The sequence below is a fragment of the Neoarius graeffei genome, chromosome 22 (assembly GCF_027579695.1).
Source record: "Neoarius graeffei isolate fNeoGra1 chromosome 22, fNeoGra1.pri, whole genome shotgun sequence".
In the NCBI taxonomy this organism is placed as follows: domain Eukaryota; kingdom Metazoa; phylum Chordata; class Actinopteri; order Siluriformes; family Ariidae; genus Neoarius; species Neoarius graeffei.
In genome coordinates, this window is record NC_083590.1 from 42,785,426 (window position 1) to 42,802,830 (window position 17,405).

General features: G+C 40.4%; 1 protein-coding gene across 1 annotated transcript in view; it reads left to right on the forward strand.

Annotated features, from left to right (window-relative positions):
- col11a2 (collagen, type XI, alpha 2) overlaps window positions 1–17,405 on the forward strand; it is a 239,729-nt gene that overhangs the window by 94,431 nt on the left and 127,893 nt on the right. The gene's annotated exons all lie outside the window — the stretch shown is intronic.

Here is a 17,405-nt window from a genome sequence, read left to right on the forward strand (position 1 = left end):
AACCCTCTATAGTCTATGCAGGGCTGAAGTCCACCTCCTCATTTCTCCACGATGAAGAAGCCGGCTGAGGCAGGAGATGTTGATGGCTGGATGTAACCTTGTTTGAGAGCCTCCTGGATGTACTCTTCCATGGCAGTGTGTTCTTTCTGGGAAAGGGGATAGATGCAACCTCGTGGTGGCACCATACCTGGCAACAGCTCAATGGCGCAGTCGCAGGGTCTATGTGGTGGTAGTCCGCAGACCTTCCCCTTGCTGAGGACCTCAGAAAGATCCTGGTCACATTCTGGAACATTCTCCATGGAGTCAGGGAGCTGGCTCTTAACTGAGGTGGAGGAAACGATGAGTTGGGGACGAGAGAGGGAGCTCTGAAAGCACGTAGGTGACCACTAGAGTATTTCTTTGTTCAGCCATGAGATGAAGGGATCATGCAGTTGTAACCAGGGGTAGCCAAGGATGATATCATGATGGTCAGTGATCATGATGTACAAAGAGATTAGTTCATGATGTAGGGCCTCCACTTGTATCTGCAGCGGCTGTGTCCATGACGTGACTTGGCCATTGCCTATGGGTCCGCCATCGATAGTCCGGATGCTCAGCACACTTTGTAGAGAGGTGACTGGCAGGTTGAGCTTTTGTATGAGGGCTTCGCTGATGAAGTTCCCCTCTGCTCATGAATCGATAAAGGCAGATAGGACATGAATGGAGGCTGCCATCTTCAGTAACACTGGGATATTGAAGGATTTAGAGTTAAGTTTTCTCACCGGACTTTGGGCTGGAACAGGTTTCTCAGTTGAGGTTCCCCAGGCAGGTCGAACTGGGCAGTGTTGAATGTCATGACCAGCACTCCCACAGTAGAAGCACAAACCTTCCTTGCGCCTTCTGGCATGCTCAGCACGGGACAACCGGAATATCTGGCATGGTGGCAAAATACAATGAGCATTGTAACAAGAAGCCCTGACATGCGTCGGGGTCACCAGCAAACTTTTCTGGTGTGGGGAGTTGCAATGCTGAGTGAGGAGGAGATTCAGTGCTCGCTAGGAGGGCCTGTGACATAACAGTTTTAGCTGTGTCATCCTGGTGTTCAGATCGGCAAACATCTGTTGATGTTCTCCTAGCAGTCACCCCTGTGCATTGAGAGCCATCTGTTTGTGATCCTCCGCTACATCCATGCTGGCGAAGTTGCCTGTGAGTACACAGGCACTTACAGATGTATGTGTGGCGGAAGACAGCTTTAGAATAGCAAACCAAGCCAAAACAAGCGACAGGAATCATAGTCAAAGAACAAGCTAAGGTCAGGCGATCTGCAAACAGAGTAACATGGGCAAAACAGAAATCGAGGAAATGAGAAAACATTAGCAAAGGTCAAACAGGCAAAAAGGCAGTCAGATAATAGCAAGGCTTGGTATGTACGGAAAAACCAGAATGATACTGCACAATGTGTGCTTGTGTGGCTGGGGTTTAAATACTGAGACAGGTGAAGAGGAAATGAATGTCAGCTGAGAGTCAAACGACGGGAGATAGAGGGTGCTGTGTGTGCTGGGAGTTGTAGTCCGAGCTGTCCATGTTTGTAGTCTACTTGTCTCCAGCGGGTTTACTGACAAGTACTGTACATAAGTGAAACACACCTCTGTTGAAGCCATGGCCTAATGGTTAGAGAAGCAGTTTTGGGACCAAAAGGTCGCTGGTTTAATTTTCTGGATCAGCACAAATGGCTGAAGTGCTCTTGATCGAGGCACCTATCCTCCAACTGCTCCCCAGGCTGCTCAGGGTATGTTGTACATTGTTCTGGATAAGAGCATCTGTTAAATGCATGTAATATAATTAATGTAATGTAATGCTTTGCTCAAACTCCACCTCGCACCTGTGTAAATTCTGAATAGTGCTTAAAGCCTATACGCAGAGCTATGGCCTCACTTTCGTTTATAAATGCCTTGAGACCTCAAGAATGGCACAGGTATAGTTTTAAGCATCAACAATAAATCTAATATAGTAATTTTTATGATTAAAGTGATTTATATAGGTAGCGGTCTGAGTGAATGACCTTGACGTCCGTAACGTCACAACAGGAAGTCTGTCGGTTTCATCACCATTTCAGCTATATTAAAACACAGAGCTGACTGCAACTCTGATCCTCTATTTTGAGCTAATTTATCGCAATGCCACATAGATATGTTGCTGCACCCACCAGCAACATGACAGAAGGTGGAGTTATGTTGCATTCATGGCCCAAGAATGTTCAAACTGCAAAGATTTGGACGCGTTTTGCGAGAAGTTCACACGCAAGTGGTCTCTCCTCTGCTCTGCACATTTTACTGAAGACTCATACGAGACCTCTGATCTGTTGAGGAGCATTGGCTATAAGCCCTTATTGAAAGAGGGTGCAGTACCAACAATTAAAGAAAAAGAAAGCAAGAAAAGGAAAGTATTTATTTTATTTTTTTAAAGTGAGTTCAGGTGCACCAGTTCTCCCAGAGTGTGAGCCAAGGGTTGTTGCTAAAACCTGGGACAGAACGGGACATTTCGCTCGGGCAGTGACCTCCCCGCGGTTGTTGTTAAAACTGGTGACATCCCGTTTCATCCCGGGTTTTAGTAATTGCTTGAGCTGAGCAGTAATGGCGGAGTACACAGTATGGAGAGAATGAGTGGAGCAGCCGTCTGATTTCTAAACTGGATATTGCTGCCATCTTGCCCTTGCGTGGAAGAAGCGAATGAACAGAGAACTGAACGAACAACTGAAAGTCAGATTGATTCAAAACAATTGGCCACAAGATTGGCCTTCAAGAAGCAAGAACACAGATGGGGAAGCTCTGACTCTCATTTGGATACAAAACAACAAAAACAACACTTGTTGTTTACCTGCATTTAGATTAATACATGTAACTTGTATTATGTGTTTAAGTTACCGGTATAATATTATTAGTGATGCAGTGCCTAGTTTAATTTGCTTCAGAATGTGATTGTCTCAGTTCATCTATTTATTTAATTAGCCTTTTATGTTTTATCAGTGAAAATGCATGCATGTACATGTATGTTGCATAAGTTATAACACCTATCCTGTTTTAATGAGAGTCAACCCACAATCAATGAAGTCAAATCAGTCTTAGTTGAGCAAGTCAGTAATGGTATTTCTTACTTTCACCATAAATTTTTATTTATATGACTTTAGTCTATAGCTGTCAAAGGCCTCAGCCTTAAAACCGATTGCCGCTGTGACGTCACACACTCAGGGCTGGCTGGCAGCTTGAATGCCAACTTTGCAGTCGATTTTAACTCTCAAATATATATATATATATATATATATATATATATATATATATATATAGAGGCGGCACGGTGGTGTAGTGGTTAGCGCTGTCGCCTCACAGCAAGAAGGTCCTGGGTTCGAGCCCCGTGGCCGGCGAGGGCCTTTCTGTGTGGAGTTTGCATGTTCTCCCCGTGTCCGCGTGGGTTTCCTCCGGGTGCTCCGGTTTCCCCCACAGTCCAAAGACATGCAGGTTAGGTTAACTGGTGACTCTAAATTGACCGTAGGTGTGAATGTGAGTGTGAATGGTTGTCTGTGTCTATGTGTCAGCCCTGTGATGACCTGGCGACTTGTCCAGGGTGTACCCCGCCTTTCGCCCGTAGTCAGCTGGGATAGGCTCCAGCTTGCCTGCGACCCTGTAGAAGGATAAAGCGGCTAGAGATAATGAATGAATGAATGAATGAATATATATATATATATATATATATATTTAATTCCCATTTATGCAGCATACAAGAGTCAAGGATGAAGATACTATCCACTCAGAAATTTATTTAAAAATAAAGGTTCTGCGTATCTGCTTTAAGCCTGTTGTCACTGTGCACGCATAGCACAACTCTGAATATGGCCCTGTGTGCTTGACTCAGCTGTCTGAGTAGAATGCAACTCCTCAGTTCCCTCTGATGAACGTTGGGTACAAAAGAAAAAGAAACAAAAAAGGAAAATATAGCTTTAAGTGGCGATCTGCTGAAGGCATAGTTCAAAAGTCCTTATAGGCAAGTCTTGCCACTTGGCAGCCATCTTGGTAACGCACCCAGGCAGTTATTTCAGGCTAACAAGACCAAGTGCCTGTCTAAATGAATGGGGAGAGAACTATAACTGCAATTTCAATGGCCACGGGGACAGAAAAACAGTAATTATAGAATCACCAATCAAATCTGATTTAAAAAACATTGAAAAAGTTTGGTGATTGAAATTTGGGGAAAGAAAATATGGAATGAAGAATAAAAATTTTTCTTTTCCTTTTCTGTTAAAATGTAATACAATTTAAAATTAACACTGATGACCATTTAAAGAAGAAATTTTAAAGAAGACAAATGGCAAGCACTGAAATAAACACCTAATAGGAGTCTAATATGTGATGTTGATGTGTGATCCTTAAACTCTGTACTGCTGTGGCTCCTCTTGCTCTCTTTTGCTCTCTGCACCTGACTGAGTTCTATTTTGGTCTCATCCATCCACAAAACATTTTTCCAATAGCCTTCTGGCTTGTCCATGTGATCTTTAGCAAACTGCAGATGAGCAGCAATGTTCTTTTTGGACATTGGCTATGATACACTTCCACAAACATGTGTTGTCAAGCAGTGGCTTTCTCCTTGCAACCCTGCCATGCACACCATTGTTGTTCAGTGTTCTCCTGATGGTGGACTCATGAACATTTAACATCAGCCAATGTGAGAGATGCCTTCAGTTGCTTAGAAGTTACCCTGGGTTCCTTTGTGACCTCACCGACTATTACACGCCTTGCTCTTGGAGTGATCTTTGTTGGTCGACCACTCCTGGGGAGGATAACAATGGTCTTGAATTTCCTCCATTTGTACACAATTTGTCTGACTGTGGATTGGTGGAGTCCAAACTCTTTACAGATGGTTTTGTAACCTTTTCCAGCCTGATGAGCATCAACAACACTTTTTCTGAGGTCCTCAGAAATCTCCTTTGTTCGTGCTATGATACACTTCCACACACGTGTTGTCAAGTCAAGTTTATTTGTATAGCGCAGGGGTCGGCAACCTTTTTGCCATGTAGTGCCAATTAGAAATTTTCTTGTTAGTGTGCCATTCAAATAGGTGTTGTTAACTATGTGTAATTAGACACCACACATTTTAGACGGATATGGATATTTAATGCATTGAGCAAATGTAAAACACCATGTAAAAAGGTAAAATGTAAAATAAATAAATGACCAAGTATAATATTTTTGTCTCATTTGTTTAACTGGGTTCTCTTTATCTACTTTTAGGACTTGTGTGAAAATCTGATGATGTTTTAGGTCATATTTATGCAGAAATATAGAAAATTCTAAAGGGTTCACAAACTTTCAAGCACCACTGTAGCTCCGAGATGTGGGGATGGTAATTGGTCGCTTTGAGTTGGACGCATGCTTCCGAATGGCCCGTTGTCAGATGACTTCGGGAAGGGCGAAGTGCATTCTTCATGTGCGAAAATATCTGTTCACACAGATATGTTGATCCGAACACTGACAATAAAGCCAGTGCGATATTGCGAAGACAGTTGAACTTTTCGGGTAAAGATGCCCAGCAGGCGTAAATGATGTCTCCTTGACCCTGCGCTGTGCTTTGTAATTGTATACGTAGCTCTGCAAACTTTTTTTGCAGAGTTACGTATACATGTCTTGTCTTTTATTCTTGATTTTATTGTCTCTTTATTTGGCAGCCCCTCAAAAAGACTATCCGAGCTGGAGAGAAAGGCCTCCTTAATGTATTCACTGTCTGTGAATGGCTTTCCATGTTTAGCTATGCAGTGAGAAATTATATAGCTAGCTTCAGTGGCATTGTTTTTAGCTGAGGCAAAGACTTTTAAAGTGTGGGCTTGCTTCCCATATCCGCACACTGCGCGTGAGATTGATTCGTCCCTATCTTTTGAAAGTCTTTTCGTGCTTTGCCTCGAAATGACGTTTAACACTGGATGTTCGACACACAACACTTTCAAAACACAACGTGCACACAGCACGGTCCCTCTGAGAAACGAACCCATATTCCACGAGGAGAGGAAAGCCCAAACTGTCGGCTTCTTTGCCATCTTAGAGCAACTGCTGCATTAAGCGGGCCCATCTCCTGAGAAATATGGGGAGGGGGAAGTGTTGCCAGATTGGGCGGTTTTAAGTGCATTTTGACGGGTTTTGAACATATTTTGGGCTGGAAAACGTCAGCAGTATCTGGCAACACTGGGAGGGGTCACTATATTGTTGTGTAGTCATGCTAAAAGAGCAGGCTCGCCATGCAAAAGCCAATGACAGTTCAAGATGACGTTTGAACATTTTTAATATGCTGAATAATTAGGTTTGTGTATCATCGTCAGTGTGCCACTGGAAATTCCTCGGCGTGCCAGTTGTGGCACGCGTGCCTAGGGTTGCTGACCCCTGGTATAGCGCTTTTAACAATAAACATTGTCGCAAAGCAGCTTTACAGAATTTGAACGACTTAAAATATGAGCTAATTTTATCCCTAATCCATCCCCAATGAGCACGCCTGTGGCGACGGTGGCAAGGAAAAACTCAATCAGATGACATGAGGAAGAAACCTCGAGAGGAACCAAACTCAAAAGGGAACCCATCCTCATTTGGGCAACAACAGACAACATGACTATAACATTAACAGTCCTAACATAAAGTCAGCTTCTTTGATGCTATAAACCCCCCACCGACGGAAACCCAAGCGCAAAACCGTTCACGACAACCACAGTCCCAAAGTCAGCAAATCAACTGCAGTCCTAAAGTCAGCAAGTCAACTGCAGTCCCCAGCCACAAAAGCACCACCGTAAGAGTCCAGAGCATCCTCCAGGCACGACCCCCAACTGTCCACATGGGGCCGCCCCCCACAGGAGCGATGTGATGAGACTCCAACCAGGCACAGGGCACAAGGATGGCACAGGCAGGTCCGAGGAGCAGAAGAGGTCAGCATGTCGATCCCAGGACCGACATGTAACTCAGAAGGACAGATTTTTTTTGGGGGGGGGGAGAAGAGAGGGAAAACACAAGTTGTTAGGTATGACCAATGCCACCTGAATAAGTAGGAACAGTACAGTAATCCAACCTGGAGGTAATGAAAGCATGAACTAGTTTTTCCGCGTCATGTAGTAACATTAAATTTCTCATCTTAGCAATATTTCTGAGATGAAAGAAAGCTATCCGGGTAACGTTATCAATGTGAGTTTCGAATGAAAGGCTGGGGTCAATAATCACTCCGAGGTCTTTTTCTACTGCACGTGAAGAAACAGAAAGGCCATCCAGAGTTACTGTGTAATCAGAAAACTTACTTCTAGCTGCATGTGGTCCTAGTACAAGTACTTCAGTCTTGTCAGAGTTAAGCAGAAGGAAATTAATAAGTGTCTAATGTCCTTTACACATTCTTCAATTCTATTAAGCTGGTGTCTCTCATCAGGTTTTGCAGAAACATACAACTGTGTCATCAGCATAACAGTGGAAACTAATACAATGTTTACGAATAATATCACCCAGAGGTAACATATACAGTGGGGCAAAAAAGTATTTAGTCAGTCACCAATTGTGCAAGTTCTCCCACTTAAAAAGATGAGAGAGGCCTGTAATTTATCATCGGTATACCTCAACTATGAGAGACAAAATGAGAAGAAGAAAAAAATCTAGAAAAATCACATTGTCTGATTTTTAAAGAATTTATTTGCAAATTATGGTGGAAAATAAGTATTTGGTCAATAACAAAAGTTCATCTCAATACTTTGTTATATACCCTTTGTTGGCAATGACAGAGGTCAAACATTTTCTGTAAGTCTTCACAAGGTTTTCACACACTGTTGCTGGTATTTTGGCCCATTCCTCTATGCAGATCTCCTCTAGAGCAGTGATGTTTTGGGGCTGTCGCTGGGCAACACGGACTTTCAACTCCCTCCAAAGATTTTGTATGGGGTTGAGATCTGGAGACTCGCTAGGCCACTCCTGGACCTTGAAATGCTTCTTACGAAGCCAATCCTTTGTTGCCCGGGTGGTGTGTTTGGGATCATTATCATGCTGAAAGACCCAGCCACGTTTCATCTTCAGTGCCCTTGCCAATGGAAGGAGGTTTTCACTCAAAATCTCACGATACATGGCCCTATTCATTCTTTCCTTTACACGGATCAGTCGTCCTGGTCCCTTTGCAGAAAAACAGCCCCAAAGCATGATGTTTCCACCCCCGTGCTTCACAGTAGGTATGGTGTTCTTTGGATGCAACTCGGCATTCTTTCTCCTCCAAACACGACAAGCTGAGTTTTTACCAAAAAGTTCTATTTTGGTTTCATCTGACCATATGACATTCTCCCAATCCTCTTCTGGATCATCAAAATGCTCTCTAGCAAACTTCAGACGGGCCTGGACATGTACTGTGCAGGGGGACACGTCTGGCACTGCAGGATTTGAGTCCCTGGTGGCGTAGTGTGTTACTGATGGTAGCCTTTGTTACTTTGGTCCCAGATCTCTGCAGGTCATTCACTAGGTCCCCCCGTGTGGTTCTGGGATTTTTGCTCACTGTTCTTGTGATAATTTTGACCCCATGGGGTGAGATCTTGTGTGGAGCCCCAGATCGAGGGAGATTATCAGTGGTCTTGTATGTCTTCCATTTTCTAATAATTGCTCCCACAGTTGATTTCTTCACACCAAGCTGCTTACCTATTGCAGATTCAGTCTTCCCAGCCTGGTGCAGGTCTACAATTTTGTTTCTGGTGTCTTTTGACAGCTCTTTGGTCTTGGCCATAGTGGAGTTTGGAGTGTGACTGTTTGAGGTTGTGGACAGGTGTCTTTTATACTGATAACGAGTTCAAACAGGTGCCATTAATACAGGTAATGAGTGGAGGACAGAGGAGCCTCTTAAAGAAGTTGTTACAGGTCTGTGAGAGCCAGAAATCTTGCTTGTTTGTAGGTGACCAAATACTTATTTTACCGAGGAATTTACCAATTAATTCATTAAAAATCCTACAATGTGATTTCCTGGATTCTTTCCCCCCATTCTGTCTCTCATAGTTGAAGTGTACCTATGATGAAAATTACAGGCCTCTCTCATCTTTTTAAGTGGGAGAACTTGCACAATTGGTGGCTGACTAAATACTTTTTTGCCCCACTGTATAAAGAAAAAAGCAGTTGACCCAAGACAGAACCTTGTGGAACACCAAACTTTACCTCAGTACATCTAGAAATATCACCATTTATATCAACATACTGATGGCGATCAGTTAAATAAGACCTGAGCCAGGAGAGGGCCATTCCCTTAACTTCCACAACATTTTCTAGTCTATCCAGAAGAATGGAATGATCAATGGTATCAAATGCTGCACTAAGGTCAAGCAACACAAGCAGCGAGACACAGCCCTGATCAGACGCCAACAGTAGGTCGTTTACTACTTTAACCAGAGCTGTCTCTGTGCTATGGTCTAAATCCTGACTGATACATTTCATGGATGTTATTCCTATGTAAATAGGAGCATAACTGCTGTGCCACAGCTTTTTCAAGAATCTTGGAGATAAAGGGGAGGTTTGATATTGGCCGATAATTGGACAGCTGACAGGGATCAAGGTCAGGTTTTTTAATCAGGGGTTTGATGACTGTTAGTTTAAAGGATTTGGGTACATAGCCAATCCTAAGAGAAGAATTTATTATTTTTAGAAGCGGTTCAATTACTTGAGGTATTATCTGTTTGAATAGATGTGTAGGTAAGGGATCTAGTACACAAGTTGAGGCTTTTGATGACGAGATTAATGAAAGTAATTCAGTTTCTTTTAGGGGAGTAAAACATTCTAATTGATGATCTGATACAGTTACCGTATATTGTTAACTACAGGGTCACTTAAATTGTCTGACCTTAAATTAGTAGTTTGAATTTTTTGTCGGATATTCTCAATTTTGTCATTAAAAAAATTCATGAAATCATTGCTACTACATACTACAGGTGTGCATGTGTCTATAGTGGACTTATTCCTGGTTAATTTTGCTACGGTATTAAATAGGAATCTAGGATTATTTTTATTATCTTCTATTAGGGAGGAGAGATATGTTGATCTAGCAGCGCTAAGAGCTTTTCTATACTTCAGGAAGTTCTCCTTCCAAGCTAATTTGAACACTACCAATTTGTTTGATGCCATTTATGTTCCAATTTTCAAGTGGTCTGTTTTAATGTGTGACTGTCATCATTATACCAGGGTGCTAATTTTTTTTTGTCTCTGACAATTTTCCTTGTAAGAGGAGCTACATTATCTAAGGTATGGCGGAATGTTGACTTCAGTTCAGCATTCAGTTCAGCATTCAGTTGCCTGATCAAGTTCTGCAGGGTGAATGCTGACAGTGACCCAATCAAAGTTGATAACACTGGGAGATCATTTATAAAGCTCTGTGCAGTAGTTGACGTGAATGTACATTTATTACAGTAGTGTGGTGAGGTGCATATATTATTATTCAGACATATTTTAAATGAGATGAGATAATGATCTGAGATAACTTCAGACTGTGGAAGTATGACTATATTTTCTACGTTTAATCCGAAGGTTAGTATTAGTTCGAGGGTGTGACCACCATTATGGGTCAGTCCTATGACATTCTGATTAATCCCTACTGAATCTAAAATGGACACAAATGCTGTTTTCAAAGGGTCTTCTGGGTTATCGGAGTGAGTATTAAAATCTCCAACAACTAAAGCTTTGTCTAAGGAAATAATCAGATCTGAGATAAAATCTGCAAATTCAGAAAGAAGCTCAGAATATGGCCCCAGGGGCCTGTAAATAATAAGTAACGGAATTAACTGGGTAGACCTATCTTTCGAGGCTACATACATTATATTAGTATGAAGAACTTCAAATGTATTAAATTTATAACCAGGTTTTTGTGTTACACCTAGATAATCATTATAAATAACCGCAATGCCTCCTCCTCTGCCAGTTAGATGAGGCTGGTGTATATAATTGTATCCAGAAGGATTCGCTTCATTTAATGCTATATGTTCATTTGGCTTAATCCATGTTTCAGTTAAACAAACTACATTAAACTCCTGATCAGTAATGAGTTCATTAACCATTAGTGCTTTAGATGTAAGAGATCTAATATTTAATAGCCCCACCTTTAGATCAAAGGTGCTGGCAGTGGCTGTACAGTCAGTATGATCTAATTTTATATTGATTAGGTTACTGGAACAAACTCTCTGAATATTTCTACTTTTTTGTTGAGCTCGGGGAGCAGACACAGTCTCGATGTAGTGGAGCCTGACTGATGACTCTGTGCAGCTAGCAGACAGTCAGTTTAGCCTGTTTGTCTGCTCCCTGGCCTTGGCTCTGGACTGTCAGAAATTAACTAGGCCTGTTCTGAGACTATGACCTATGCTGCAGGAAATGAGCACAGCACCTTCCTGAGTGGGATGGATACGGTCCCGTCCTAACAGGCCAGCAGTGCCCTCAAAATTAGCCCAATTATCTATAAAGCCCACACTGTTTTTGTGAAGATCAGACTTTGATAGAGCCCTGTTCTTTAAATAAAACAGGGTGCCCACTCACATCTGATTGCCAATCCATTGATTGAAAACACTTAACTCTAATTTCACCTTCCAATTAACTGCTAATCCTAGGGGTTCACATACTTTTGCCACTCACAAATATGTAATATTGGATCATTTTCCTCAATAAATAAATGACCAAGTATAATATTTTTGTCTCATTTGTTTAACTGGATTCTCTTTATCTACTTTTAGGACTTGTGTGAAAATTAGTGCACATGACATGGGTCACTTGTATATCTGGGAAGGCATCATTAATGCTGAATGATACTGTATATACACGTTCCAGAGCAACATGCTGTCATCCAGACAAAATCTTTTCCAGGGAAGGCCTTCTTTCTTTCAGCAAGACAATGACAAACCCCTTTCTGCACATATTAAAACTGCATGGCTTCGTAGTAAAAGAGTCCAGGTGTTAAACTGGCCTGCCTGCAGTCCAGACCTGTCTCCCATTTAAAACATTTGCCACATTATGAAGTGCAAAATACAACAAAGGAGGTCCCGAACTGTTGAGCAACTGAAATTGTATATCAGGCAAGAATGGGACGACATTGCTTTTTCAAAACTACAGCAATTGGTCTCCTCAGTTCCCAAACGTTTACAGTGTTGTCAAAAGTAGATGTGATAGTAAACATGCTTGTGTCCCAACTTTTTTGAAACATGTTGCTGACATCAACTTCAAATATATTTAAAAAAAACAACAACCCAACAATAAAATTTCTCTGTTTCAACATTTGATATGCTGTCTTTGTACTATTTTCAGTGGGGTTTCTATAATTTTCAAATTATCACAGTTTTTATTTACAGTTTGCACAGTGTCCCAACTTTTTAATAGTTGGGGTTGTATGACAAGTAATTGTATTGTCTCTTTTATTATAAAAAACATTTTACTGTCAAGAAAAAGTTTTTTTTCTCTTAATCTCAGATATTGCTTATTGCCATGAGTGAACATTTTATGTATAAATTATGAATGCATTATGAAAATCATGAAGTTACTTGTTTAATTATCCTACAAACCATGATCATGTTTTTTAGAGAAGAGTCTACAGTTAACAAAAACATTGCTATTATTTTATTAGATTACAAATTTAAATATCACACACATACACAATTGCGATTTTAGAACCTCAATTTCTCATCAAAACATTAGTTCTTTTGTGCATGATTAACCTTTTGTGTGCGATATAAAAAATTAACAAACAAAATAATAGAATATGTTGGATCAAGTGCTGTTTTATGCTCCCGAGGTTGATGTGAGTGTGGAAGTAATATTACAACAAGGATGACTCATTATTATTCAGTGAACTGGCAATATCCTGGACTCTTATTAGATTTTTATTTCAGTGTTTGTAATTTTCATATATCATATTATTATTTTTTAAAATTTGTTTTATGTTGCATCATATTAAATTTGATATAGAATTAAGATTAAACACTGTTTCATTTTTCAGTCTGCATTTTCTATCCCAGGATGCTTTTTTGGGCTTAATGGCAGGTGCTTGTGTTTAAAGGTGGTAGACACAGACATTACTGAAAAAAACAGGGTTCATTTGAAATGGGGGAAACTGCTGCCTCTGGAGGATGTCTCTCAAGACAGCGAGGCATCAAGGACAATTCAAAACTGATCAAGCTCTCATTTCATGCTTTCTAAGATCTGTTCAAGCTGCCCCCAGATGAAAGCAACATTGATATATGCTCAATACTGCCCAGAAATCTGTCCGGTAGCTCGTTCAAGCAATGGAAATTAAAAAAAAAAAAAAGATCGCGGACCAAACTTCACAGAAAAGTGATTTCATAGACAAATATACATTTTTTGGCATTGTGCTGTCTTATAACCCCATGATGATAGCCAAATAGATTAATTTATTTAAATTGTGAGGCATTTGTTAGAAAAACTAGCTAACTCTTTGGTTTAGTTACATGGTATGCTGACATCACGCGTTACTATAAATGCTGTCCTTGTCACGCTCCGCTCCGGACATCCACTCCGGAAATTACGAATCTCTCATGCCAGCGCCAATCCAAATCCGGAATGGGAATTCTGTCATGCCTGCATTCATGTCCTGGTTTTCTCTGCTGTTATAAAAGCGCCGTTCTCAGACAGGAACTTTGCCAGAATGTCTCGCTTTGCTTCTAGCCGTTTCTGTGCTTCTGTTATGTTTCATAGTTGTTTGCTGAAGCTCATTTTTCATGGTTTTTGCACTAAGGGTTTATTTCTAGTTCATGGTTTTTGCACTAGGGTTTTTTTCTTGTTTTTGGTTTTTTGTCCTAGCGGTTTTTGTCCTTGCCTGTTTCGTGTTTTTGTCTAGTTCTGTCTCTTGTTATCTGGATTATTTTTGCCATTTGTTTTTGTCCCGTTTGTTTACCCTTGTGCTATGCCCTTTTCCCTGGATTAAATCTCTCTATTTATTTGATTACTGTCTGTGTTCTGCTTGTGGATCCTTATCTCACCACACCTCCACGACCCCTAACAGTCCTAAAAGGTTGTTCCAAACAAATGTCCTTGGAAGAGTCTTGCCTGATGAGACACTTGTCTGTTACAGCAGAGAGGCAAGAAGGTAGCGACTTTCTGTTTCAAATGCAGCCAGAGTCTCCATGTTTCTACTCATGATAAACCTGTCAGCCTCAGATGTGTGGACTACACCCATGGAATGTTATGTAGATATCATCTTATGCACGTTCTGAGCTTATCTCTGAATATGCATGACATTCACTGTGTAAATACTTCATTTTGGACTTGGGTGTCCAACTGTGAATTCAGCCTATTACAATGGAGATGTGATCTTAAAAACTCTGCAACTGTAGTGCCATGTGTACTCCTGGACCTGCTCTTGAAGAATGATGCATAGCAATCATTTTTATCAACTTTATTTAAAAGACAATTTTATGATGTACAAGATTTCCTCTTATTCCTATATTAGCATTATAATTAACATCACAGTTTTGACATGAAAGAAATCTTGTAAAATAGGAGTCACTATATATAGGAGAAATAAATAGGAGTCTATAAATAGGGTCCTGCAATGACCTGGCGACTTGTACAGGGTGTACCCCGCCTCTTGCCCATAGTAAGCTGGGATAGGCTCCAGCTTGCTTGCGACCCTACACAGGATAAGCGGCTTCAGATAATGGATGGATGGATAGATAAATAGGAGTCTTGTAAAATAGGAGTTACTGGTGGCAGGTTTAGTAATATAAAGTAAGTACTTCATCATATGTTTGTGTTTCTCTCCTTAATTAACCATTAAGACGAATATGGTGGTACTCAAGTAACACTCCTCTGGTTTATTTATAATATAAGATATTGTAGCATAGAAAAAAAATATAATTGTTGTTCATTATGGCACAGTACACAAGAATATGGCCAAGCATTTTCAGACACAAGCCATGGCATCTGATATGCACTGAGATACTGTGTGCGCATGTGTGGGTCTGTATAGCAGCAGGTAAGGCTGAGTTTTCTGAGTCTCTGCTTTCTTTCTTTCCATCTTTTCCAGTTTCACCATTTTTTTGTTTGTTTAGTGAATTATGTTAATCTCATTCCACTTTTTTTAACCAAGTTTTTATTGGTATTCATACCGGTATGTATTTACACATATCTTTTAGTTTATATCAGATTTTTCTTTCTGTTACATATGAAAAAGAAAACTCCAATGATATTCATGAAATGTACAAACTGAACAATCAAAGAAATAACAGTTTGGCAAACACTCAGTCACTGGACTGTTTCTGAAATTCTTCTAAATCACACTTGGACAGTTCTGAGAGAGCATAGTTTGTTTATGTTTCACATTGGCAGGTTTAAGTATTTGCTTACAGGGCCCCATCTTGTTGAGAAAATGTCCATCTTGAGATGAAGGTGTGTTGTTATCTTCTCCATCACATATACCTTTTTCACTCTCTCCTGCCACTGGAGTACAGTGGGAGGGAGCGGTTTCAACCACAAGACAGTTATCTTCTTAGCTATTAATAATAGGACATGTAATAGATACAGCTTCATTTTTTCCCATCTTCCCTTAGGGAGTGCTCGTATAATATAAAATTGTGGGGTCAGAGGTAAATCAATGTTTAATATAGAGAATATTTATTTCTGAATCCCTTCCCAATAGTTTTTCAACTTTGGGCAGTCCCAAAATATGTGTGTGTGGTCTCCTATCTGGTGACAATCCCTCCAGCACAAATTTGTTTTGTTACTGTCAAATTTGGAAGTTATGGAGGGAGTTCTAAAATATCTCACTTTCAGTTTCCAATTGAATTCTTTCCACATTGGGCTATTGGTTATTTTATGTCCCTCCTCACACACATCTTCCCAGCATGCATCTTCGATAATATTCATTTCTAACTCCCATTTCCCTTTTATATCAAGAGAGCTCCCCGACATCAACAAATTTAAACATTTATAAATTCGTGAAACAACCTTTATACCTGTCTTTTCTTTTATAATATTTATGAACAAATCTTCTATAGGAGTAGGTTGTTTCTTGAGTAAACTCCATTCTTTGTGTGACATCAAGTAACTTCTCAGTTGCAAGTACCTATAAAAGTCTTTACTTGTCAGACCAAATCTATCTTGCAGTTGTCTAAAAGACCGCAGGATTTCCCCTTCAAACATCTGGTGTATCATTGTAAGCCCTCTTTTCCCCATTCTTTAAACCCAGCATCCAGTTTGTTTGGTTCAAAATTCACTAGGCCTGAAATTTTCATTGCTCTTGAAATCTCCAGGGGAGCTCCACTCTTTTTCTTAACCATGTTCCAAACTCTTTGAGTGCACTTAATCCAATCATTTTTAATCTTAAATTTGCTTTGAGTTTTCTTGTTTGCATTGTACAATTGTGAAATATCTGGGGTGATCATAACACCCAAATATCTGAAACCCAAGGCAGACCACTTAAAGGAGACTGACTTTTCCAGTTCAGATGGCCATTTCCCCACAAGCATCATTGCCTCAGACTTAGACTCATTAACCTTATAGCCTGATGCAAATCCAAAGTCCCCCAAGCAATTAAGCAGTGTTGGAATAGAACTCAAAGGATCACTTATATACAATATTATATCGTCCGCGTACATCGATATTTTGTATGTCCCTCCTTTACTAGATATCCCATGGATCAAAGGATTTTCCCTTATCATTTCTGCTAAGGGCTCTATGTTAATTGCAAATAATAGGGGGGACAACGGGCATCCTTGCCTTGTCCCTCTTTTAAGTTCAAATTGTTCTGAGGTATGTTGTTAATGTGTATCTGAATTCTTTTGGCCATTATTGAGCATAATATTTTCACGTCATTACAGAGCAGACTAATTGGTCTGTATGAGGCACACTCTGTAGGGTTTTTCCCTTCTTTATATATTACAGAAATAATTGCCTCTGACCATGTTTTCAGAGGATCTTTTTTATTCGGGGCATAATTGAAGACTCTTTGTAACAGTGGTGTGACTTCTGCCTGAAGACATTTATAAAATTCCCTAGGGTACCCATCTGTCCCTGGTGATTTGTTGTTTTTTAGGTTCTTTATAAATTATTTTATTTCATTTTCTGTGATCGGCTCAGCCATCACTTTGGCATCGTTTTCATCTAGTTTTGTTAATTTTAGTGGATCTAAGAAGTTTCTAATAATTTCTTCTTTATTTTCTTCTTCCGGTGAATCGTATAATTTCTTATAGTAAGCTGCAAAGGCATCTGCTATGTCTTTGAGATGGGACATTTGTTTTTTAGAGGAGGGACACACAATCTTGTGAACCACACGGCTTGCCTGTGCCTTGCATAGTTGAAAGGCCAGAAGTCTGCTGGCTCGGTTTCCTAACTCATAGTACTTTTGGTTGGAAAATCGCAAAGCGCCCTCTGCCTTATGTGTTAGCAAATCGTTCAATCTCTGTTTGT